The following is a 27984-nucleotide window of genomic DNA, read 5'->3' as shown; positions in this document are numbered from 1 at the left end:
TAAACGCTGAATAATTGAGTGCGGTTCTCAAATTTCTCTTAAATTCCTCAAAAGCTAACTTGATGGCCAACAACTCCCTATCTCCCACATCGTAATTTCTCTCTGCGGAGGAGAGTTTCTTCAAGAAAAAGGCACACGGTCGCCATTTGGCAGGAGAGGGACCCTGAGACAAGACCGCACCCACACCCACCTCAGAAGCGTCCACCTCAACAATGAAAGGCAGAGAGACATCAGGTTGTACCAACATGGGAGCGGAAGCAAAACTCTCTTTGATACTAGAAAAGGCCTTACGCGCATCTACCGACCAGGAGGAAAAATCTACCCCCTTTTTAGTCATGTCAGTGAGTGGCTTAACAACAGAGGAATAATTCAAAATGAACTTCCTGTAATAATTGGCAAAACCCAAAAAGCGCATCAGCACCTTCTGATTCTCAGGAAGTTCCCAATCAAGCACAGCGCAGACCTTCTCAGGGTCCATGCAAAAACCAGAAGCGGAGAGAAGAAAACCCAGAAATTGAATTTCTGGAACCGCAAACACACATTTTTCCAGTTTAGCGTACAATTTATTCTCCCACAGAATGAGCAAGACCTGACGTAGGTGGTCCCTATGAGTTTTGAAAACAGGAGAAAAAATCAAAATGTCTTCTAGATACACTAGTACAAATTTCCCCATTAAATGATAAAAAATGCTGTTCACAAAATGTTGGAAGACGGCTGGAGCATTCACCAAACCAAAAGGCATAACCAAATTCTCGAAATGGCCCTCAGGGGTATTGAAGGCCGTCTTCCATTCGTCCCCTTCCCTGACCCTGACCAGGTTGTATGCCCCTCTTAAATCCAACTTAGAAAAAACTTTAGCCCCAACAATCTGGTTAAACAGGTCCGGGATCAGAGTAAGCGGATAAGGGTCTCGAATTGTGATACTGTTCAGCTCCCTGAAATCCAGACATGGTCTTAACCACCTCCGGACCGCTGTACGCACAGACGCGTCCTGGAGGTGGTTGTTTCATTCCGAGTGGACGCGCCGGCGCGTCTTCTCGCGAGACGCGAGATTTCGGTCACAGCCGGCCCGCGCATGCGCATCGCGGGCCGGCAAAAGTTCGAGGAGAGTTGCATCAGCAACCTGCCAGCCAATGATCGTCGCTGGCAGGTTGCTGATTTTTAAAAAATCGAATCACAAACCAGATAACAGATCATATTAGTAAATATGATCTGTTATATGGCATCTCTGCTCCTCTGCTGGTCCTTTTCGTCGGTTGGATCCAGCAGAGGAGCAGACTTCACAGTGAGTACACCAAACAGCACACCTTAGCCCCAGATCACCCCCCTGCACCCCAATTAACCCTTTGATCACCCCTTTGATCGCCCCTGTCAATCACTAGTGAAAGGAAAAAAAGTGATCAGTGTAAACTGTCACTTTTTTTTTTTCACTGGTATTGGCTGTTAGGTTTTAGGGATAGTTTAGGCCCCTTGGTTAGGTAGTTAGCGTCAGTTAGCGCCCACCCCACCGCACCGCAGTCACTTTTATTCGCTGATTAGCGTATCGCTAATCAGCATTTGTACTTTTATAGTATCTGTAAGTGATCAAAACTGATCACGGTCAGATCTATAATAGTATTAGTGTCACTTTAGTTTGCCCTCCACCCAAAACGCAGTGTTTGCCCGATCAGGCCTGATCGGTCGCCCACACGTGCGTTCACCCACGCCCGCCCCACCGCAGTGACAAAAAATTATTATTTTTTGATCACTGCACATTCACTTTACACGCACTGCGGCGATAAAAAAATCTGTTTTGATATTTTTTATCAACCGCAGCGGCCTCCGGTACTTCGCTAGCCTCCCCTTTGTAAGACAGGTTTGCTTTTTTTCTTGGATAGTCTCAGGGAATACCCCTAAATTTAGTAGTCCAAAATGTCAAACAGGGGGTATTCTTCTGAAGAGGCCTACAGGATTCTGACCCAGTCGGATGAGGAGTGGGAACCCTCATCTGACGAATCTAGCGGGTCAGAATATGAACCTGTAGAAAGCAGTGGCTCTCTGACCCAAAGTTCGGACGAGGAGGTTGAGGTCCCTGGCAGCACCAGGCGTACCCGGCCCCGTGTCGCTAGACCACAGGTTACGCAGGATCCGCTTCAAGAGCAGCAGAGTGGGGCTGTCGCTGCCGGATCACGTGGTGAGGCATACACCAGCAGCGCAGCCCTTCCTGGACCTAGTACCAGCACTGCCGTACAACCTGGTGAAGTAGCGAGCACCAGAAGGGCAGTTGAAGCTGGTACGGTGGCACGTGCAGTAGTTACCCCGTCGCAGCCACCGCGCAGACAGGCCCGTAGACCCCCTAGAGTCCCTGAGGTGCTGGCAAATCCTGATTGGCAGTCACCAACTTCAGCCGCACCTGTAGTTCCCCCTTTCACCGCCCAGTCTGGAGTTCGGGTTGAGACGGCTCAAATCGCTTCGGCCCTGGGATTTTTTGAGCTGTTCTTGACTGCGGAGCTCTTGGACTTAGTCGTGGCAGAGACCAACCAATATGCCACACAATTTATAACCGCAAACCCGGAAAGCTATTATGCCCAGCCTTTCCGGTGGAAACCAGTCCAAGTTTCCGAACTTAAAATTTTTCTGGGCCTTCTCCTCAACATGGGCCTGACAAAAAAGCATGAATTGCGGTCATATTGGTCCACGAACCCAATTCATCACATGCCCATGTTCTCTGCTGCTATGTCCAGGACACGATTTGAGACCATCCTGCGTTTTCTGCATTTTAGCGACAACACCACCTCCCGTCCCAGAGGCCACCCAGCTTTTGACCGGCTCCACAAAATTCGGCCCCTCATAGACCATTTCAACCAGAAATTTGCAGATTTGTATACCCCTGAGCAAAACATCTGCGTAGACGAGTCCCTAATACATTTTACCGGGCGCCTTGGCTTCAAACAATACATCCCAAGCAAGCGTGCCCGGTATGGGGTCAAATTGTATAAGCTCTGTGAAAGGGCCACAGGCTATACCCACAAATTTCGGATCTATGAGGGAAAAGATCAGACCCTGGAGCCGGTCGGTTGCCCTGACTACCTGGGGAGCAGTGGGAAGACAGTCTGGGACTTGGTGTCACCCTTATTCGGCAAGGGGTACCATCTTTATGTGGACAATTTTTACACAAGTGTGGCCCTCGTTAGGCATTTGTTTCTAGAACGGATTTGCGCCTGTGGCACCGCGCGAACTAGTCGCGTGGGCTTCCCCCAACGGCTTGTAACCACCCGTCTTGCAAGGGGGGAGAGGGCTGCCTTGTGTAACGAAGAACTGCTCGCGGTGAAATGGAGAGACAAGCGTGACGTTTACATGCTCTCCTCCATTCACGCAGACACGACAATCCAAATTGAAAAGCCCCTCTCAGTCCACGACTATAATGCGCTCATGGGAGGGGTGGACTTCAATGACCAGATGTTGGCTCCCTATTTAGTTTCCCGCAGAACCAGACGCTGGTATAAGAAGGTGTCTGTATATTTAATTCAATTGGCGCTGTACAATAGTTTTGTTCTCTACAGTAAGGCTGGGAGAACAGGATCCTTCCTCAAATTCCAGGAAGAGATCATCGCGAACCTCCTTTACCCAGGAGGTTCCGTGGCCCCATCCACCAGTGTAGTTAGCCGTCTACATGAGCGACATTTCCCCAGTGTCGTTGCTGGTACCTCAACCCAACCGCCACCCCGAAAAAAATGTCGTGTCTGTAGCAGGAGTGGAATAAGGCGTGACACCCGCTATTTCTGTCCTGACTGCCCTGACCACCCTGCCCTATGCTTAGGTGAGTGTTTACGGAAGTACCACACACAGGTACACCTAGCATAGGGATTGCATCTCACAGGACAGGCACACAGGGCTATTAGGGCCCTTTTACTCACAGCTGCTGCAAACCTCTCCTTTCACCTGGGATAAAGTGCATAACGTACTTCGCCACATCTTTGGGCGATTTGCGCTTTGCACATTGTCCCATGGGGAAGGAGAGGTTTGTTCTATAAAGGTAAAAGAAACTAAACAAAAAAAAAATTACCGGTAAGTAAAAAAGTTACAAAAGTTAAAAAAAGTTAATATGTTCTGTTCTAAAGTTAATAAAGTTATTGCTTTGCGGCCTGGTTTTTTCTTTTTTTTTTTTACCTTTCAGGTGGACCAACCGATCGACTAGCTGCAGCACTGATGTGCATTCGGACAGAAGCATTGCGCTGCTGTCAGATTACACGCAAGTCGGTGTATGCGGCACTGCAAGACGAGATTTCTCCTCTGCAGTAAAAGATACGTTTGCCGAGGCATATGAGCTGAGGAGGTGGCGGTGTTCATATACTTTGGCAAACACTTTGTATATATAAAAAAAAAAATCCCGGCAATGATTTATTCATCCACATCGATTGATGTGAATGGAGAAATCGGGTTTGCCAGGGCATACGAGCTAAGTGGGCATGGATGTTGGGCGGAGCTCCTATGTCCTGGCAGACGCCTTTCCCCTCCTTTTTCTTTTTTTGGCAGAGATTTTTTCATCCACATTGATTGATGCGAATGAAGAAATCTGTGCCGTTCATTTTTTTCTTTCAGCCCAGCGGCTGAACGGAAAAAAAAAATCTCATTACCTGTATGCTCAATATAAGGAGAATAGCAGAAACTCCTAATGCTGGGCATACATGTAATGATTGCGGAGACCCTCAAATGCCAGGGCAGTACAAACACCCCACAAATAACACCATTTTGGAAAGAAGACACCCCAAGGTATTCGCTGAGGGGCATATTGAGTCCATGAAAGATTGAAATTTTTGTCCCAAGTTAGCGGAAAGGGAGACTTTGTGAGAAAAAAAAATAAAAAAATCAATTTCCGCTAACTTGTGCCAAAAAATTTTTTTTCTATGAACTTGCCATGCCCCTCATTGAATACCTTGGGGTGTCTTCTTTCCAAAATGGGGTCACATGTGGGGTATTTATACTGCCCTGGCATTTTAGGGGCCCCAAAGCGTGAGAAGAAGTCTGGTATCCAAATGTCTAAAAATGCCCTCCTAAAAGGAATTTGGGCCCCTTTGCCCACCTAGGCTGCAAAAAAGTGTCACACATGTGGTATCTCCGTATTCAGTAGAAGTTGGTGAATGTGTTTTGGGGTGTCATTTTACATATACCCATGCTGGGTGAGATAAATATCTTGGTCAAATGCCAACTTTGTATAAAAAAATGGGAAAAGTTGTCTTTTGCCAAGATATTTCTCTCACCCAGCATGGGTATATGTAAAATGACACCACAAAACACATTCCCCAACTTCTCCCGAGTACGGCGATACCAGATGTGTGACACTTTTTTGCAGCCTAGGTGGGCAAAGGGGCCCACATTCCAAAGAGCACCTTTCGGATTTCACAGGTCATTTACCTAGTTACCACACATTAGGGCCCCTGGAAAATGCCAGGGCAGTATAACTACCCCACAAGTGACCCTATTTTGGAAAGAAGACACCCCAAGGTATTCCGTGAGGGGCATGGCGAGTTCCTAGAATTTTTTATTTTTTGTCACAAGTTAGTGGAAAATTATGATTTTTTTTTTTTTTTTTTTACATACAAAGTCTCATATTCCACTAACTTGTGACAAAAAATAAAAACTTCCATGAACTCACTATGCCCATCAGCGAATACCTTGGGGTCTCTTCTTTCCAAAATGGGGTCACTTGTGGGGTAGTTATACTGCCCTGGCATTCTAGGGGCCCAAATGTGTGGTAAGGAGTTTGAAATCAAATTCTGTAAAAAATGACGAGTGAAATCCGAAAGGTGCTCTTTGGAATATGGGCCCCTTTGCCCACCTAGGCTGCAAAAAAGTGTCACACATCTGGTATCTCCGTATTCAGTAGAAGTTGGGGAATGTGTTTTGGGGTGTCTTTTTACATATACCCATGCTGGGTGAGATAAATATCTTGGTCAAATGCCAACTTTGTATCAAAAAATGGGAAAAGTTGTCTTTTGCCAAGATATTTCTCTCACCCAGCATGGGTATATGTAAAATGACACATCAAAACACATTCCCCAACTTCTACTGAATACGGAGATACCAGATGTGTGACACTTTTTTGCAGCCTAGGTGGGCAAAGGGGCCCATATTCCAAAGAGCACCTTTCGGATTTCACTCGTCATTTTTTACAGAATTTGATTTCAAACTCCTTACCACACATTTGGGCCCCTAGAATGCCAGGGCAGTATAACTACCCCACAAGTGACCCCATTTTGGAAAGAAGAGACCCCAAGGTATTCGCTGATGGGCATGGCGAGTTCATGGAAGTTTTTATTTTTTGTCACAAGTTAGTGAAATATGAGACTTTGTATGAAAAAAAAAAAAAAAAAATCATCATTTTCCACTAACTTGTGACATAAAATAAAAAATTCTAGGAACTCGCCATACCCCTCACGGAATACCTTGGGGTGTCTTCTTTCCAAAATGGGGTCACTTGCGGGGTAGTTATACTGCCCTGGCATTCTAGGGGCCCAAATGTGTGGTAAGGAGTTTGAAATCAAATTCTGTAAAAAATGACAAGTGAAATCCGAAAGGTGCTCTTTGGAATATGGGCCCCTTTGCCCACCTAGGCTGCAAAAAAGTGTCACACATCTGGTATCTACGTACTCAGGAGAAGTTGGGGAATGTGTTTTGGGGTGTCATTTTACATATACCCATGCTGGGTGAGAGAAATATCTTGGCAAAAGACAACTTTTCCCATTTTTTTATACAAAGTTGGCATTTGACCAAGATATTTATCTCACCCAGCATGGGTATATGTAAAAAGACACCCCAAAACACATTCCCCAACTTCTACTGAATAAGGAGATACCAGATGTGTGACACTTTTTTGCAGCCTAGGTGGGCAAAGGGGCCCATATTCCAAAGAGCACCTTTCGGATTTCACTCGTCATTTTTTACAGAATTTGATTTCAAACTCCTTACCACACATTTGGGCCCCTAGAATGCCAGGGCAGTATAACTACCCCACAAGTGACCCCATTTTGGAAAGTAGACACCCCAAGGTATTTCGTGAGGGGCATGGCGAGTTCCTAGAATTTTTTATTTTTTGTCACAAGTTAGTGGAAAATGATGATTTTTTTTTTCTTTTTTTCATACAAAGTCTCATATTCCACTAACTTGTGACAAAAAATAAAAACTTCCATGAACTCGCCATGCCCATCAGTGAATACCTTGGGGTCTCTTCTTTCCAAAATGGGGTCACTTGTGGGGTAGTTATACTGCCCTGGCATTCTAGGGGCCCAAATGTGTGGTAAGGAGTTTGAAATCAAATTCTGTAAAAAATGACGAGTGAAATCCGAAAGGTGCTCTTTGGAATATGGGCCCCTTTGCCCACCTAGGCTGCAAAAAAGTGTCACACATCTGGTATCTCCGTACTCAGTAGAAGTTGGGGAATGTGTTTTGGGGTGTCTTTTTACATATACCCATGCTGGGTGAGAGAAATATCTTGGCAAAAGACAACTTTTCCCATTTTTTTATACAAAGTTGGCATTTGACCAAGATATTTCTCTCACCCAGCATGGGTATATGTAAAAAGACACCCCAAAACACATTCCCCAACTTCTACTGAATACGGAGATACCAGATGTGTGACACTTTTTTGCAGCCTAGGTGGGCAAAGGGGCCCATATTCCAAAGAGCACCTTTCGGATTTCACTCGTCATTTTTTACAGAATTTGATTTCAAACTCCTTACCACACATTTGGGCCCCTAGAATGCCAGGGCAGTATAACTACCCCACAAGTGACCCCATTTTGGAAAGAAGAGACCCCAAGGTATTCGCTGATGGGCATAGTGAGTTCATAGAACTTTTTATTTTTTGTCACAAGTTAGTGGAATATGAGACTTTGTAATAAAAAAAATTAAAAAAAAAAAATCATCATTTTCCGCTAACTTGTGACAAAAAATAAAAAGTTCTATGAACTCACTATGCCCATCAGTGAATACCTTAGGGTGTGTACTTTCCTAAATGGGGTCATTTGTGGGGTGTTTGTACTGTCTGGCCATTGTAGAACCTCAGGAAACATGACAGGTGCTCAGAAAGTCAGAGCTGCTTCAAAAAGCGGAAATTCACATTTTTGTACCATAGTTTGTAAACGCTATAACTTTTACCCAAACCATTTTTTTTTTACCCAAACATTTTTTTTTTATCAAAGAAATGTAGGACAATAAATTTAGAGCAAAATTTATATATGGATCTTGTTTTTTTTGCAAAATTTTACAACTGAAAGTGAAAAATGTCATTTTTTTGCAAAAAAATCGTTAAATTTCGATTAATAACAAAAAAAGTAAAAATGTCAGCAGCAATGAAATACCACCAAATGAAAGCTCTATTAGTGAGAAGAAAAGGAGGCAAAATTCATTTGGGTGGTAAGTTGCATGACCGAGCAATAAATGGTGAAAGTAGTGTAGGTCAGAAGTGTAAAAAGTGGCCTGGTCTTTCAGGGTGTTTAAGCACTGGGGGCTGAGGTGGTTAAAGAACCATCTTTTTTCTTAACAAAAAAAAAAACAGCGGCCACAGGTGACTTCGAGGGTCAGATGTGTCCCTTTCTCAGGCTCATAGAGATATAAGTACGCATAGCGACCCCTTTCAGTTTGAGAGAGATTGTATAAACGAGATTTAGGCAGCTTGGCGCCTGGGATGAAATTAATAGGGCAATCATACTCCCGGTGAAGGGGCAGCTCCTGGACACCACTCTCTGAAAACACATCCGAAAATTCAGAGAGAAAAGATGGTACAGTCTTAGTAGAAACCTCTGAAAGAGACGTCAAGAGGCAATTCTCTCTGCAAAAGTCACTCCAACCATTTATTTGCCTCGCTTGCCAATCAATGGTGGGGTTATGTTTAGTGAGCCAGGGTAGCCCCAACACTAGAGGAGTAGGTAATCCGCTTAGGATGAAACATAACACATCCTCAACATGAGCATCACCCACAGTCAAACGGATATTGTAAACTATGCCCTTTAACGATTTTTGAGAAAGTGGAGCCGAATCGATAGCAAAAACAGGTATATCCTTTCCCAAAGTGCATACCTGGAAACCATTGGGGTTATGTTTAGTGAGCCAGGGTAGCCCCAACACTAGAGGAGTAGGTAATCCGCTTAGGATGAAACATAACACATCCTCAACATGAGCATCACCCACAGTCAAACGGATATTGTAAACTATGCCCTTTAACGATTTTTGAGAAAGTGGAGCCGAATCGATAGCAAAAACAGGTATATCCTTTCCCAAAGTGCATACCTGGAAACCATGTGTTATAGCAAATTGATTATCAATGAGATTGACAGCTGCTCCACTATCTACAAAAATCTCACAAACAATGTTCTTGCTCTCTAGCGCCACCCTGGCAGGTAGGACAAAACGGTAACTAAAGCAAATGGAAAACCTTCAATTTCCACATCAACCTTGCCAATAGTAACAGATGGAACGTTTTTAGAGGACTTTTTTCTTTTTGTTTCTTTATTACCCTCAAAAAACTCTGTGAATCTCCTAGAGGGACAAACATTTGCCAAATGATTTATACCTCCACAACAGAAACAAACCCTTCTCTGAGAGCTGAATCCTTTATTATTAGAGGCAAGCAAACCCAGCTGCATGGGCTCCGACTCAGAGGGGATTGAGAGAGACTGAGGCCCCTGCGCACTGAATGAGACCGCCCCACTGTCCTTGGACTGAATATGACAGGAAGGAGTGATCTCTCCTCTCTCTCTAAGACGGCTGTCAATACGAACAGCCCGAGACATGGCAGACTCCAAGGAAGCAGGTCTCTCATGAAAGGCAAATGCATCTTTTAATCCCTCCGAAAGACCATGGCAAAATTGACTTCAGAGTGCAGCATCATTCCAACCAGTATCAGCTGCCCATCTCCGAAATTCTGAACAGTATATCTCTGCGGACTGCTTACCCTGGCATAAAAGACGCAGTTTAGATTCAGCCAGAGCAATACGATCCGGATCATCATATATCTGACCCAGGGCTACAAAAAATTCATCCACCGATCGGAGGGGCCGTGCCCCCACCGGCAGCGAAAAGGCCCAAGACTGAGCGTTATCCCTGAGCAGCGAGATGATGATCCCCACCCTCTGCTCCTCATCACCAGGAATGGGGAAGTAGGCTCAGAACAAACTCCATGAACGCAAGCAGAACCGGTCACCTGAAACTGAGATACAGTTTTACGGAGATCTGCTACCTCCAATGAAAGACCCCGCATGCGGTCCGTCAAGGCTGAAACCGGATCCATGCTTAAAACGGTTTTGGAGGTTTATAATGTCACGGATGGTGTTGCAGAAAACTAGAAGTCACAAATAAAGATCCAACTGACTTGATCCCCAAACTAAGGAACATATGGGTGAGCCCTATAAAAGCCCTAGAGCTCTCCCTGACTGCTCAGCCCATGCAAAGATCTTTATGATAGAAAATTGCATGTCCCCGTACCTATACTGAGACCTGAAAACCCTATAATAGTGAGGGGACACGACCACCGGCTCCCTGCACTCAATACGGCGGGAGTCAGGGTCACCTAGAATCAAGCCAACAGGAAAACACAAATAAAGGAATAGACTTATCTGAGGAACCAGCAGTTGCAGCATCTAGCAGTGAGCACAATCCAGAAAGTGGTACAGGGAGTGCAGAATTATTAGGCAAGTTGTATTTTTGAGGATTAATTTTATTATTGAACAACAACCATGTTCTCAATGAACCCAAAAAACTCATTAATATCAAAGCTGAATATTTTTGGAAGTAGTTTTTAGTTTAGTAACATAGTAACATAGTACATAAGGCCGAAAAAAGACATTTGTCCATCCAGTTCGGCCTGTCATCCTACAAGTTGATCCAGAGGAAGGCAAAAAAAACCCTGTGAGGTAGAAGCCAATTTTCCTCACTTTAGGGGAATAAAAAATTCCTTCCCGACTCCAATCAGGCAATCAGAATAACTCCCTGGATCAACGACCCCTCTCTAGTAGCTATAGCCTGTAATATTATTACACTCCAGAAATACATCCAGGCCCCTCTTGAATTCCTTTATTGTACTCACCATCACCACCTCCTCAGGCAGAGAGTTCCATAGTCTCACTGCTCTTACCGTAAAGAACCCTTTTCTATGTTTGTGTACAAACCTTCTTTCCTCCAAACGCAGAGGATGTCCCCTCGTCACAGTCACAGTCCTGGGGATAAATAGATGATGGGATAGATCTCTGTACTGCCCCCTGATATATTTATACATAGTAATTAGATCTCCCCTCAGTCGTCTTTTTTCTAACGTGAATAACCCTAATTTTGATAATCTTTCAGGGTACTGTAGTTGCCCCATTCCAGTTATTACTTTAGTTGCCCTCCTCTGGACCCTCTCCAGCTCTGCTATGTCTGCCTTGTTTACAGGAGCCCAGAACTGTACACAGTACTCCATGTGTGGTCTGACCAGTGATTTGTAAAGTAGTAGGAATATGTTCTCATCACGGGCATCTATGCCCCTTTTGATGCAACCCATTATCTTATTGGCCTTGGCAGCCGCTGCCTGACACTGTTTTTTGCAGCTTAGTTTGCTGTTTATTAAAATTCCTAGATCCTTTTCCATGTCAGTGTTACCGAGTGTTTTACCATTTAGTATGTACGGGTGACTTGCATTATTCCTTCCCATGTGCATAACTTTACATTTCTCAGTGTTAAACCTCATCTGCCACTTATCTGCCCAAGCCTCCAATCTATCCAGATCCCTCTGTAGTAGTATACTGTCCTCTTCAGTGTTAATTACTTTACACAGTTTAGTGTCATCTGCGAAAATTGATATTTTACTATGCAAGCCTTCTACAAGATCATTAATAAATATATTGAAGAGAATAGGGCCCAATACTGACCCCTGAGGTACTCCACTAGTGACAGTGACCCAATCTGAGTATGTACCGTTAATAACCACCCTCTGTTTTCTATCATTGAGCCAGTTACTTAAGCACATACAGACGTTTTCTCCCAGTCTGAGCATTCTCATTTTATATACTGACCCTTTATGTGGTACAGTGTCAAATTAGTTTGGCGTGACCGATCCCTCACAAAGCCATGCTGATATGGCGTTATTTGCTTATTTCCGTTGAGATGCTCTAACATAGCATCTCTCAGAAAACCTTTAAACAGTTTACCCACAACAGATGTTAAACTTACCGGCCTATAGTTTCCAGCTCTGTTTTTGGACCCTTTTTGAATATTGGCAGCACATTTGCCATCCGCCAATCCTGTAGGACATTCCCTGTAAGTATAGAGTCCGCAAATATCAGAAATAAGGGTCTGGCTATGACATTACTTAATTCCCTTAGGATACGGGGGTGTCTGCCATCCGGTCCTGGCAATTTGTCTATTTTATTCTTTTTAAGTCGCTGATGTACTTCTTCCTGGGTCAGACACAGTTTAGTGTCATCTGCGAAAATTGATATTTTACTATGCAAGCCTTCTACAAGATCATTAATAAATATATTGAAGAGAATAGGGCCCAATACTGACCCCTGAGGTACTCCACTAGTGACAGTGACCCAATCTGAGTATGTACCGTTAATAACCACCCTCTGTTTTCTATCATTGAGCCAGTTACTTACCCACTTACAGACGTTTTCTCCGAGTCCGAGCATTCTCATTTTATATACTAACCTTTTATGAGGTACAGTGTCAAATGCTTTGGAGAAGTCCAGATACACGACATCCATTGATTTGCCGCTGTCAAGTCTAGTACTTACCTCCTCATAGAAACTGATTAAATTAGTTTGACATGACCGATCCCTCACGAAGCCATGCTGATATGGCGTTATTTGCTTATTTCCCATAAGATGCTCTAACATAGCATCTCTCAGAAAACCTTCAAACAGTTTACCCACAACAGATGTTAAACTTACCGGCCTATAGTTTCCAGGCTCTGTTTTTGGACCCTTTTTGAATATTGGCACCACATTTGCCATGCGCCAATCCTGTGGGACATTCCCTGTTAGTACAGAGTCCGCAAATATCAGAAATAAGGGTCTGGCTATGACATTACTTAATTCCCTTAGGATACGGGGGTGTATGCCATCCGGTCCTGGCGATTTGTCTATTTTGATTTTTTTAAGTCGCTGTTGTACTTCTTCCTGGGTCAGACAGGACACTTTTAATGGCGAATTTATTTCAGCATTCAGCATTTCATCTGACAGTTTATTTTCCTCAGTGAATACATTGGAGAAAAAAATATTTAACAGCTTTGCTTTCTCCTCGTCGCTCTCTGCGACTCCCCCCTCATTACTCTTTAAAGGGCCGACACCTTCAGATTTATACTTTTTAACATTTATATAATTGAAGAACATTTTAGGGTTAGTTTTACTCTGTTTGGCAATTAATCTCTCGGTCTCTAGTTTGGCCGCTTTTATTTGTTTTTTACATGTTCTGTTTTTTTCCTTATAGTTTTTCAGTGCTTCCGTGCTACCCTCCTGTTTTAGGGTTTTATATGCTTTCTTTTTGTCATTTATTGCTTTCTTTACAGTTCTGTTTATCCACATTGGTTTCTTTTTGTTCCTTAACCTTTTATTCCCATACGGTATGTACCTCTCACAATGAGATTTTAGGATGTTTTTAAAGATATCCCATTTTTTGGCTGTATTTTTATTTTTGAGGACTTTGTCCCAGTTAGTTAGGCCTATGGCCTCTCTTAGTTGGCTAAATTTAGCTTTTTTGAAGTTTGGTATTTTTGTTTCTCCCTGTAGAAACGCTCTTTTGAATGATAATTGGAAGGTTATTACTTTATGGTCACTATTTCCCAGGTGTCCCCCAACCTGCACGTCTGTTGTTCTGTCAGGTCTATTGGTTAATATTAAGTCCAGTATGGCCGTCCCTCTAGTCGGGTCCTGAACCAGTTGGGAGAGATAATGGTCTTTGGTTATTGCCAAGAATCTGTTTCCTTTATGAGATATACAAGTTTCAGTTTCCCAGTCTATATCTGGGTAGTTGAAGTCCCCCATAATAACCACCTCATTATGATTTGCCGCCTTGTCTATCTCGTTTAGTAGTAGATTTTCTGTGGACTCTGGTATATTAGGTGGTTTATAGTAGACTCCTATTAGTAATTTATTGTTGTTTTTAGCTCCATGTATCTCTACCCACAGTGACTCCACATGTTCATGTCCCTCACTTATATCTTCACGGAGTGTGGGCTTTAGACAAGATTTTACATAAAGGCAGACCCCTCCACCTCTCCGGTTTTGACGATCCTTTCTGAACAGACTGTAACCTTGTACATTAACTGCCCAGTCATAGCTATCATCCAGCCATGTCTCAGTTATTCCCACTATGTCATAGTCCTCCTCACACATCACTAATTCCAGTTCACCAGTTTTATTAGTCAGACTTCTGGCATTAGTATACATACATATGAGAGGTTTATGTATATTTTTTACCCTACACCTTTCCTTCTGAACTGTTCTTGTCCCTCCTTCCATTTCTCCCCCAGTCCCACTACCTTGCCCCCGGTCTCTATCTGCACTATCTTCCCCTTCTATAGTGTAATTACCCTCCCCCCCAGTCCCTAGTTTAAACACTCCTCCAACCTTCTAGCCATCTTCTTCCCCAACACAGCTGCTCCTTCCCCATTGAGGTGCAGCCCGTCCCTACGATGGAGGCTGTAGCCGACAGCGAAGTCGGCCCAGTTCTCCAGGAACCCAAACCCCTCCATCCTACACCAGTTCTTGAGCCACTTGTTAATTTCCCTAATCTCCCGCTGCCTTTCTTGTGTGGTCCGTGGTACCGGTAGTATTTCGGAAAATACTACCTTTGAGGTCCTTGCCCTAAGCTTTTGCCCTAAATCCCTGAAATCATTTTTAAGGACTCTCCACCTACCCCTAACTTTGTCATTGGTTCCGATATGGACCATGACCGCTGGATCTTCTCCAGCCCCTCCCAGTAATCTGTCAACCCGATCCGCGATATGTCGAACTCTAGCGCCAGGAGGACAGCACACTGTTCGGCGATCACGGTCTTTGTGACAGATTTCCCTATCTGTTCCCCTAATAATTGAGTCTCCCACTACCAGCACCTGTCTGGCCTGCCCTGCTCTCCTGGTCCCCTGCTTACCGGAGCTGACATTCCCCTGACTGGCAGAGGAAGTGTCCGGCTGCGGCAGTGCCGTCCCTGGACTGACATCCCCCTCATCTGCCAAACGTGCAAACTTGTTGGGGTGTGTCAGATCAGGGCTAGCCTCCCTGGCACTCTTCCCTCTACCCCGCTTTCTAAATGTTACCCAGCTAGCTACCTCACTTTCCTCAGCCTCCTCTCTGTCACCCTCTCCCTCATCTACCCCAAAGAGTGCTTGCTCGGTGAGAAGCAAACTTTTTTGCAAATTGTCAATGCCTCTCAGTGTTGCAACTTGCCCATTTAGAGACTCGATTAGCGATTCCAAACGGGTAATTTGCTCACATCTTGAACAAAGAAATTCACCCTGGAACGGCTGTTCCAGGACTGCATACATCATGCAAGATGTGCACTGGACTGCGTTGTCAATTGTGCAACACATACTAAATGGGGATTACACCACAAAAGAAAAAAATACAATACAATGTAGTAATAATATACAGGCTAATTGCAGTCCCCCTCTGAAGTCCCTGAATCTAAAGTCACTTAATCTTAAGTCACACACTTAATCAACCACACTTAATCAACCACGCGTCGCGGTCAAACTCGCGTTATATATCTGCTTATATTAATATAAATGCAGCTCACTGCACCAGCCTGGTTTGCTTCCCCTCTGGAATCAAAAAGGCTGTGCTGTTCTTACTGCTGAGTTTTTAAAGTCTCCTAATTAGACAGCCACACCCTAATTAAACAGCCACACCCTAATTGCTCACCTGTGCAACCCCTGGAGAAAGAAAAAAAAAAGTGTTATCACAGCACAAAATACAGTCAAACACAGCCACTCATCAATGTCCACAAATTATTTAGCTCTCAGATACTCCCTCACTTAATCTTAAGTCACACACTTAATCAACCACGCGTCGCGGTCAAACTCGCGTTATATATCTGCTTATATTAATATAAATGCAGCTCACTGCACCAGCCTGGTTTGCTTCCCCTCTGGAATCAAAAAGGCTGTGCTGTTCTTACTGCTGAGTTTTTAAAGTCTCCTAATTAGACAGCCACACCCTAATTAAACAGCCACACCCTAATTGCTCACCTGTGCAACCCCTGGAGAAAGAAAAAAAAAGTGTTATCACAGCACAAAATACAGTCAAACACAGCCACTCATCAATGTCCACAAATTATTTAGCTCTCAGATACTCCCTCACTTAATCTTAAGTCACACACTTAATCAACCACACTTAATCAACCACGCGTCGCGGTCAAACTCGCGTTATATATCTGCTTATATTAATATAAATGCAGCTCACTGCACCAGCCTGGTTTGCTTCCCCTCTGGAATCAAAAAGGCTGTGCTGTTCTTACTGCTGAGTTTTTAAAGTCTCCTAATTAGACAGCCACACCCTAATTAAACAGCCACACCCTAATTGCTCACCTGTGCAACCCCTGGAGAAAGAAAAAAAAAAGTGTTATCACAGCACAAAATACAGTCAAACACAGCCACTCATCAATGTCCACAAATTATTTAGCTCTCAGATACTCCCTCACTTAATCTTAAGTCACACACTTAATCAACCACACTTAATCAACCACGCGTCGCGGTCAAACTCGCGTTATATATCTGCTTATATTAATATAAATGCAGCTCACTGCACCAGCCTGGTTTGCTTCCCCTCTGGAATCAAAAAGGCTGTGCTGTTCTTACTGCTGAGTTTTTAAAGTCTCCTAATTAGACAGCCACACCCTAATTAAACAGCCACACCCTAATTGCTCACCTGTGCAACCCCTGGAGAAAGAAAAAAAAAAGTGTTATCACAGCACAAAATACAGTCAAACACAGCCACTCATCAATGTCCACAAATTATTTAGCTCTCAGATACTCCCTCACTTAATCTTAAGTCACACACTTAATCAACCACACTTAATCAACCACGCGTCGCGGTCAAACTCGCGTTATATATCTGCTTATATTAATATAAATGCAGCTCACTGCACCAGCCTGGTTTGCTTCCCCTCTGGAATCAAAAAGTTTGTTTTTAGTTTTAGCTATTTTAGGGGATATCTGTGTGTGCAGGTGACTATTACTGTGCATAATTATTAGGCAACTTAACAAAAAACAAATATATACCCATTTCAATTATTTATTTTTACCAGTGAAACCAATATAACATCTCAACATTCACAAATATACATTTCTGACATTCAAAAACAAAACAAAAACAAATCAGTGACCAATATAGCCACCTTTCTTTGCAAGGACACTAAATAGCCTGCCATCCATGGATTCTGTCAGTGTTTTGATCTGTTCACCATCAACATTGCGTGCAGCAGCAACCACAGCCTCCCAGACACTGTTCAGAGAGGTGTACTGTTTTCCCTCCTTGTAAATCTCACATTTGATGATGGACCACAGGTTCTCCATGGGGTTCAGATCAGGTGAACAAGGAGGCCATCTCATTAGATTTTCTTCTTTTATACCCTTTCTTGCCAGCCACGCTGTGGAGTACTTGGACGCGTGTGATGGAGCATTGTCCTGCATGAAAATCATGTTTTTCTTGAAGGAGTCAGACTTCTTCCTGTACCACTGCTTGAAGAAGGTGTCTTCCAGAAACTGGCAGCAGGACTGGGAGTTGAGCTTGACTCCATCCTCAACCCGAAAAGGCCCCACAAGCTCATCTTTGATGATACCAGCCCAAACCAGTACTCCACCTCCACCTTGCTGGCGTCTGAGTCGGACTGGAGCTCTCTGCCCTTTACCAATCCAGCCACGGGCCCATCCATCTGGCCCATCAAGACTCACTCTCATTTCATCAGTCCATAAAACCTTAGAAAAATCAGTCTTGACGTTTCAGCTTGTGTGTCTTGTTCAGTGGTGGTCGTCTTTCAGCCTTTCTTACCTTGGCCATGTCTCTGAGTATTGCACACCTTATGCTTTTGGGCACTCCAGTGATGTTGCAGCTCTGAAATATGGCCAAACTGGTGGCAAGTGGCATCTTGGCAGCTGCACGCTTGACTTTTCTCAGTTCATGGGCAGTTATTTTGCGCTTTGGTTTTTCCACACGCTTCTTGCGACCCTGTTGACTATTTTGAATGAAACGCTTGATTGTTCGATGATCACGCTTCAGAAGCTTTGCAATTTTAAGAGTGCTGCATCCCTCTGCAAGATATCTCACTATTTTTGACTTTTCTGAGCCTGTCAAGTCCTTCTTTTGACCCATTTCGCCAAAGGAAAGGAAGTTGCCTAATAATTATGCACACCTAATATAGGGTGTTGATGTCATTAGACCACACCCCTTCTCATTACAGAGATGCACATCACCTAATATGCTTAATTGGTAGTAGGCTTTCGAGCCTATACAGCTTGAAGTAAGACAACATGCATAAAGAGGATGATGTGGTCAAAATACTCATTTGCCTAATAATTCTGCACGCAGTGTATAAACCGCAAAGTGAGGCAGTATGGGAGGGGATATAAAGGGAGGCAATCACTGCTAATAGATGACAGCTGGGAGAGGGAGAAGAGATGACAAAGCGAAACCAAAACAAAAGAACATCATGCAAGAGGTACTGAAGAACGTCTGTCAGAACTTCTCCGAGATCTGGCGGTGACACCAGCGTGCAGTAACTGGAAGGACAGCAACAGTTCCTTCTGGGCACACTCTGTTCCTTGGTGGTGCGGTTTTTAAGGTGCTGTTGAGGCAGGGTCCCTGGTGTTGGTGATGCCAGCATCATAAGGTGCAATTGAGGATAATGAAGAATAAGGAGAGTCAAACGCTGATGAACAAAACTAGAACTTTACTTAACCAATTGCCTTGAGGTTGTTGTAATTACAGAGAAAGTGCTTTGGTTCACAGTGATGAGGTAAGGCTACTTTCCCACTAGTGTTAATATTTTACGGTATTGAGATCCATCTTAGGGTCTCAATACCGGAAAAAAACACTTCCGTTTTGTCCCCATTCATTGTCAATATGGATAAAATGTAACTGAACAGAACGGGGTGCTCCAAAAAGCATTCCATTCCGTTCTCATACCGGAGAGCAAACGGCAGCATGATGTGGTTTTCTTTCTGTCCTTGGATGCGGAGATACAATCTGACACAATAGAAAACTGATCCGTCCCCCATTGACTTTCAGTGGAGTTCATGACGGATCCGTCTTGGCAATGTTAAAGATAATACAATCAGATCCATTCATAACAGATGTAGATGGTTGTATTATCAGTAGGGATGAGTGAACCCAAACTGTATAGTTCGGGTTCATACCGAATTTTGGGGTGTTCGTGACATGGACCCGAACCCGAACATTTTCGTAAAAGTCCGGGTTTGGGTTCGGTGTTCGGCGCTTTCTTGCTGCTTTTTGAAAGCTGCAAAGCAGCCAATCAACAAGCGTCATGCTACTTGCCCCAAGAGGCCATCACAGACATGCCTACTATTGGCATGGCTGTAATTGGCCAGTGCAGCATGTGACCCAGCCTCTATTTAAGCTGGAGTCACATAGCGCCGCACGTCACTCTGCTCTGATCAGTGTAGGGATAGGATGCAGCTGCTGCTGTTAGGTCGAGATTAGGCAGTGATTTAGTCTTCAAAAACAATTACTGAAGTGATCGATGTACAGCTGTGTATCATTCAACCTCTGCTATTTAATTGCTCACTGTTTTAAGGCTGCCCAGAGCATTTTTCTGTCACTTTTTTCTGGGGTGATCGGCGGCAATTTTGTGTCTTGTGGTGTGCCAGCACAAGCTGCCACCAAGTACATTTAACCATCAATAGTGTTTTTTTTTTTTTTTGCTATATCCTACATCAGGGGCTTAGCTGTGCTTGCTATTTTATTGAGGGGTGAAATACAATTGCCAAAAGTTTTGAGAATAACACAAATATTAGTTTTCACAAAGTTTGCTGCTAAACTGCTTTTAGATCTTTTGTTTCAGTTGTTTCTGTGATGTAGTGAAATATAATTACACGCACTTCATACGTTTCAAAGGCTTTTATCGACAATTACATGACATTTATGCAAAGAGTCAGTATTTGCAGTGTTGGCCCTTCTTTTTCAGGACCTCTGCAATTCGACTGAGCATGCTCTCAATCAACTTCTGGGCCAATTCCTGACTGATAGCAACCCATTCTTTTATAATCACTTCTTGGAGTTTGTCAGAATTAGTGGGTTTTTGTTTGTCCACCCACCTCTTGAGGATTGACCACAAGTTCTCAATGGGATTAAGATCTGGGGAGTCTCCAGGCCATGGACCCAAAATGTCAACATTTTGGTCCCCGAGCCACTTAGTTATCACTTTTGCCTTATGGCGCGGTGCTCTATCGTGCTGGAAAATGCATTGTTCTTCACCAAATTGTTGTTGGATTGTTGGAAGAAGTTGCTGTTGGAGGGTGTTTTGGTACCATTCTTTATTCATGGCTGTGTTTTTGGGCAAAATTGTGAGTGAGCCCACTCCCTTGGATGAGAAGCAACCCCACACATGAATGGTCTCAGGATGCTTTACTGTTGGCATGACACAGGACTGATGGTAGCGCTCACCTTTTCTTCTCCGGAAAAGCCTTTTTCCAGATGCCCCAAACAATCGGAAAGAGGCTTCATCAGAGAATATTACTTTGCCCCAGTCCTCAGCAGTCCATTAGAAGATCAATCTGTCCATGTTTTTTTGGGAGAGAAGTGGCTTCTTTGCTGCCCTTCTTGACACCAGGCCATCTTCCAAAAGTCTTCGCCTCACTGTGCGTGCAGATGCGCTCACACCTGCCTGCTGCCATTCCTGAGCAAGCTCTGCACTGGTGGCACTCCGATCCCGCAGCTGAATCCTCTTTAGGAGACGATCCTGGCGCTTGCTGGACTTTCTTGAACGTCCTGAAGCCTTCTTAACAAGAATTGAACCTCTTTCCTTAAAGTTCTTGATGATCCTATAAATTGTTGATTGAGGTGCAATCTTAGTAGCCACAATATCCTTGCCTGTGAAGCCATTTTTATGCAATGCAATGATGGCTGCACGCGTTTCTTTGCAGGTCACCATGGTTAACAATGGAAGAACAATGATTTTAAGCATCACCCTCATTTTAACATGTCAAGTCTGCCATTTTAACTCAATCAGCCTGACATAATGATCTCCAGCCTTGTGCTTGTCAACATTCTCACCTGAGTTAACAAGACGATTACTGAAATGATCTCAGCAGGTCCTTTAATGACAGCAATGAAATGCAGTGGAAAGGTTTTTTTGGGATTAAGTTAATTTTCATGGCAAAGAAGGACTATGCAATTCATCTGATCACTCTTCATAACATTCTGGAGCATACGCAAATTGCTATTATAAAAACTTAAGTAGCAAATTTTCCAATTTCCAATATTTATGTAATTCTCAAAACTTTTGGCCACGACTGTAGATAGCTAGATAGTGTTAGGTGCCTGTAAAAAAAGGCCTGAATTTGAATTCACTACATTGGGCCAAATAATTTTTTTCTTATTGTGGTGAACGGTAACAATGAGGAAAAAATCTAGTAAGGGACGCGGACGCGGACATGGTCGTGGTGGTGTTAGTGGACCCTCTGGTGCTGGGAGAGGACGTGGCCGTTCTGCCACAGCCACACGTCCTAGTGTACCAACTACCTCAGGTCCCAGTAGACGCCAGAATTTACAGCGATATTTGGTGGGGCCCAATGCCGTTCTAAGGATGGTAAGGCCTGAGCAGGTACAGGCATTAGTCAATTGGGTGGCCGACAGTGGATCCAGCAAGTTCACATTATCTCCCACCCAGTCTTCTGCAGAAAGCGCACAGATGGCGCCTGAAAACCAAGTCCATCAGTCTGTCACATCACTCCCATGCATATCAGGGAAACTCTCTGAGCCTCAACTTATGCAGCAGTCTCTTATGCTGTTTGAAGACTCTGCTGGCAGGGTTTCCCAAGGGCATCCACCTAGCCCTTCCCCAGCGGTGGAAGACATAGAATGCACTGACGCACAACCACTTATGTTTCCTGATGATGAGGACATGGGAATACCACCTCAGCACGTCTCTGATGATGACGAAACACAGGTGCCAACTGCTGCGTCTTTCTGCAGTGTGCAGACTGAACAGGAGGTCAGGGAGGAAGACTGGGTGGAAGACGATGCAGGGGACGATGAGGTCCTAGACCCCACATGGAATGAAGATCGTGCCACTGACTTTCAGAGTTCGGAGGAAGAGGCAGTGGTGAGACCGAGCCAACAGCGTAGCAAAAGAGGGAGCAGTGGGCAAAAGCAGAACACCTCCGCCAAGAGAGTCCGCCTGCTATTGGCCACCGCCATCTGGGACCGAGCACCCCAAAGGCAGCTTCAAGAAGTTCCCTGGCGTGGCAGTTCTTCAAACAATGTGCTGACGACAAGACCCGAGTGGTTTGCACGCTGTGCCATCAGAGCCTGAAGCGAGGCATTAACGTTCTGAACCTTAGCACAACCTGCATGACCAGGCACCTGCATGCAAAGCATGAACTGCAGTGGAGTAAACACCTTAAAAACAAGGAACTCACTCAGGCTCCCCCTGCTACCTCTTCTGCTGCTGCCTCGGCCTCTTCCTCCGCCTCTGGAGGAACGTTGGCACCTGCCACCCAGAAAACAGAGGATGTACCACCAGCACCACCACCTCTGTCACCAAGCATCTCAACCATGTCACACGGCAGCGTTCAGCTCTCCGTCTCACAAACATTTGAGAGAAAGCGTAAATTCCCACCCTGCCACCCTCGATCCCTGGACCTGAATGCCAGCATTTCTAAACTACTGGCCTAGGAAATGCTGTCATTCAGGCTGGTGAACACAGACCGCTTCAAACAGCTCATGTCGCTTGCTGTCCCACAGTATGTTGTTTCCAGCCGCCACTACTTCTCCAAGAGAGCCGTGCCTTCCCTGCACAACCAAGTATCCGATAAAATCAAGTGTGCACTGCGGAACGCCATCTGTGGCAAGGTCCACCTAACCACAGATACGTGGACCAGTAAGCACGGCCAGGGACGCTATATCTCCCTAACTGCACACTGGGTAAATGTAGTGGCGGCTGGGCCCCAGGCGAAGAGCTGTTTGGCGCACTTCCTTCCGCCGCCAAGGATCGCAGGGCAACATTCTTTGCCTCCTGTTGCCTCCTCCTCCTACTCGGCTTCCTCCTCCTCTTCTTCCACCTGCTCATCCAGTCAGCCACACACCTTCACCACCAACTTCAGCACAGCCCGGGGTAAATGTCAGCAGGCCATTCTGAAACTCATATGTTTGGGGGACAGGCCCCACACTGCACAGGAGTTGTGACGGGGTATAGAACAACAGACTGAGAGTGGTTGCTGCCGGTGAGCCTCAAGCCCGGCCTGGTGGTGTGCGATAGTGGGCGAAATCTTGTTGCAGCTCTGGGACTAGCCGGTTTGACGCACATCCCTTGCCTGGCACATGTGCTGAATTTGGTGGTGCAGAAGTTCATTCACAACTACCCCGACATGTCAGAGCTGCTGCATAAAGTGCGGGCCGTCTGTGCGCGCTTCTGGCGTTCACATCCTGCCGCTGCTCGCCTGTCTGCGCTACAGCGTAACTTCGGCCTTCCCGCTCACCGCCTCATATGCGACGTGCCCACCAGGTGGAACTCCACCTTGCACATGCTGGACAGACTGTGCGAGCAGCAGCAGGCCATAGTGGAGTTTCAGCTGCAGCACGCACGGGTCAGTCGCACTGCGGAACAGCACCACTTCACCACCAATGACTGGGCCTCCATGCGAGACCTGTGTGCCCTGTTGCGCTGTTTCGAGAACTCCACCAACATGGCCAGTGGCGATGACGCCGTTATCAGCGTTACAATACCACTTCTATGTCTCCTTGAGAAAACACTTAGGGCGATGATGGAAGAGGAGGTGGCCCAGGAGGAGGAGGAGGAAGAGGGGTCATTTTTAGCACTTTCAGGCCAGTCTCTTCGAAGTGACTCAGATGGAGGTTTTTTGCAACAGCAGAGGCCAGGTACAAATGTGGCCAGACAGGGCCCACTACTGGAGGACGAGGATGAGGAGGAGGTGGCGGAGGATGAGGATGAAGCATGTTCACAGCGGGGTGGCACCCAAAGCAGCTCGGGCCCATCACTGGTGCGTGGCTGGGGGGAAACGCAGGACGATGACAATACGCCTCCCACAGAGGACAGCTTGTCCTTACCTCTGGGCAGCCTGGCACACATGAGCGACTACATGCTGCAGTGCCTGCGCAACGACAGAAGAGTTGCCCACATTTTAACGTGTGCGGACTACTGGGTTGCCACCCTGCTGGATCCCCGGTACAAAGACAATGTGCCCACCTTACTTCCTGCACTGGAGCGTGATAGGAAGATGCACGAGTACAAGCGCACGTTGGTAGACGCGCTACTGAGAGCATTCCCAAATGTCAAAGGGGAACAAGTGGAAGCCTAAGGCGAAGGCAGAGGAGGAGCAAAAGGTCGCCAACGCAGCTATGTCACATCCAGCTCCTCTGAGGGCAGGGTTAGCATGGCAGAGATGTGGAAAAGTTTTGTCACCACGCCACAGCTAACTGCACCACCACCTGATACGGAACGTGTTAGCAGGAGGCAACATTTCACTAACATGGTGGAACAGTACGTGTGCACACCCCTCCACGTACTGACTGATGGTTCGACCCCATTCAACTTCTGGGTCTCCAAATTGTCCACGTGGCCAGAGCTAGCCTTTTATGCCTTGGAGGTGCTGGCCTGCCCGGCGGCCAGGGTTTTGTCTGAACGTGTATTCAGCACGGCAGGGGGCGTCATTACAGACAAACGCAGCCGCCTGTCGACAGTCAATGTGGACAAGCTGACGTTCATAAAAATGAACCAAGCATGGATCCCACAGGACCTGTCCATCCCTTGTGCAGATTAGACATTTATAACTACCTCCCCTTAACCATATATTATTGTACTCCAGGGCACTTCCTCATTCAATCCTATTTTTATTTTCATTTTACCATTATATTGCGGGGCAACCCAAAGTTGAATGAACCTCTCCTCTGTCTGGGTGCCGGGCCTAAAAATATCTGACAGTGGCCTGTTCCAGTGTTGGTTGACATGAAGCCTGATTCTCTGCTATGACATAAAGCCTGAATCTCTGCTATGGGACCTCTCTCCTCTGTCTGGGTGCCGGGGCCTAAAAATATCTGTCAGTGGCCTGTTCCAGTGTTGGGTGACATGAAGCATGATTCTCTGCTATGACATGAAGCCTGATTCTCTGCTATGGGAACTCTCTCCTCTGTCTGGGTGCCGGGGCCTAAAAATATCTGACAATGGCCTGTTCCAGTGTTGGGTGACATGAAGCCTGATTCTCTGCTATGACATGAAGCCTGATTCTCTGCTATGGGACCTCTCTCCTCTGTCTGGGTGTCGGGGCCTAAATATCTGACAATGGCCTGTTCCAGTGGTGGGTAACGTGAAGCCTGATTCTCTGCTATGCCATGAAGCCTGATTCTCTGCTATGGGACCTCTCTCCTCTGTCTGGGTGCCGGGGCCTAAATATCTGCCAATGGCCTGTTCCAGTGGTGGGTGACGTGAAGCCTGATTCTCTGCTATGACATGAAGACTGATTCTGTGCTGACTTGAAGCCTGATTCTCTGCTATGTCTTGAAGCCTGATTCTCTGCTATGACATGAAGCCTGATTCTCTGCTATCTCTCCTCTGTCTGGGTGCCGAGGCCTAAATATCTGACAATGGCCTGTTCCAGTGGTGGGTGACGTGAAGCCTGATTCTCTGCTATGGCATGAAGCCTGAATCTCTGCTATGACTTGAAGCCTGATTCTCTGCTATGACATGAAGCCTGATTTTCTGCTATGGGACCTCTCTCCTCTGTCTGGGTGCCGGGGTCTAAAAATATGACAATGGCCTGTTCCAGTGGTGGGTGACGTGAAGCCTGATTCTCTGCTATGCCATGAAGCCTGATTCTCTGCTATGGGACCTCTCTCCTCTGTCTGGGTGCCGGGGCCTAAATATCTGACAATGGCCTGTTCCAGTGGTGGGTGACGTGAAGCCTGATTCTCTGCTATGACATGAAGCCTGATTCTCTGCTATGACTTGAAGCCTGATTCTCTGCTATGAAATGAAGCCTGATTCTCTGCTATTGGACCTCTCTCCTCTGTCTGGGTGCCGGGGCCTAAATATCTGACAATGGCCTGTTCCAGTGGTGGGTGACGTGAAGCCTAATTCTCTGCTATGCCATGAAGCCTGATTCTCTGCTATGACTTGAAGCCTGATTCTCTGCTATGACATGAAGCCTGATTTTCTGCTATGGGACCTCTCTCCTCTGTCTGGGTGCCGGGGCCTAAATATCTGACAATGGCCTGTTCCAGTGGTGGGTGACGTGAAGCCTGATTCTCTGCTATGACATGAAGCCTGATCTCTGCTATTAGACCTCTCTCCTCTGTCTGGGTGCCGGGGCCTAAATATCTGACAATGGCCTGTTCCAGTGGTGGGTGACGTGAAGCCTGATTCTCTGCTATGACATGAAGCCTGATTCTCTGCTATGACTTGAAGCCTGATTCTCTGCTATGACATGAAGCCTGATTTTCTGCTATGGGACCTCTCTCCTCTGTCTGGGTGCCGGGGCCTAAAAATATGACAATGGCCTGTTCCAGTGGTGGGTGACGTGAAGCCTGATTCTCTGCTATGCCATGAAGCCTGATTCTCTGCTATGGGACCTCTCTCCTCTGCCTGGGTACCGGGGCCTAAATATCTGACAATGGCCTGTTCCAGTGGTGGGTGACGTGAAGCCTGATTCTCTGCTATGACATGAAGCCTGATTCTCTGCTATGACTTGAAGCCTGATTCTCTGCTATGACATGAAGCCTGATTCTCTGCTATTGGACCTCTCTCCTCTGTCTGGGTGCCGGGGCCTAAATATCTGACAATGGCCTGTTCCAGTGGTGGGTGACGTGAAGCCTGATTCTCTGCTATGCCATGAAGCCTGATTCTCTGCTATGACTTGAAGCCTGATTCTCTGCTATGACATGAAGCCTGATTTTCTGCTATGGGACCTCTCTCCTCTGTCTGGGTGCCGGGGCCTAAATATCTGACAATGGCCTGTTCCAGTGGTGGGTGACGTGAAGCCTGATTCTCTGCTATGACATGAAGCCTGATCTCTGCTATGGGACCTCTCTCCTCTGTCTGGGTGCCGGGGCCTAAATATCTGACAATGGCCTGTTCCAGTGGTGGGTGACGTGAAGCCTGATTCTCTGCTATGACATGAAGCCTGATTCTCTGCTATGACTTGAAGCCTGATTCTCTGCTATGACATGAAGCCTGATTTTCTGCTATGGGACCTCTCTCCTCTGTCTGGGTGCCGGGGCCTAAATATCTGACAATGGCCTGTTCCAGTGGTGGGTGACGTGAAGCCTGATTCTCTGCTATGACATGAAGCCTGATCTCTGCTATGGGACCTCTCTCCTCTGTCTGGGTGCCGGGGCCTAAATATCTGACAATGGCCTGTTCCAGTGGTGGGTGACGTGAAGCCTGATTCTCTGCTATGACTTGAAGCCTGATTCTCTGCTATGACATGAAGCCTGATTTTCTGCTATGGGACCTCTCTCCTCTGTCTGGGTGCCGGGGCCTAAATATCCGACAATGGCCTGTTCCAGTGGTGGGTGACGTGAAGCCTGATTCTCTTCTATGACATGAAGCCTGATCTCTGCTATGGGACCTCTCTCCTCTGTCTGGGTGCCGGGGCCTAAATATCTGACAATGGCCTGTTCCAGTGGTGGGTGACGTGAAGCCTGATTCTCTGCTATGACATGAAGCCTGATTCTCTGCTATGACTTGAAGCCTGATTCTCTGCTATGACATGAAGCCTGATTCTCTGCTATGACATGAAGCCTGATTCTCTGCTATGGGACCTCTCTCCTCTGTCTGGGT

This window comes from Bufo bufo, chromosome 4 (assembly GCF_905171765.1).
Source record: "Bufo bufo chromosome 4, aBufBuf1.1, whole genome shotgun sequence".
NCBI classification, from domain to species: Eukaryota; Metazoa; Chordata; class Amphibia; order Anura; family Bufonidae; genus Bufo; species Bufo bufo.
This window is presented reverse-complemented; position numbering follows the sequence as displayed.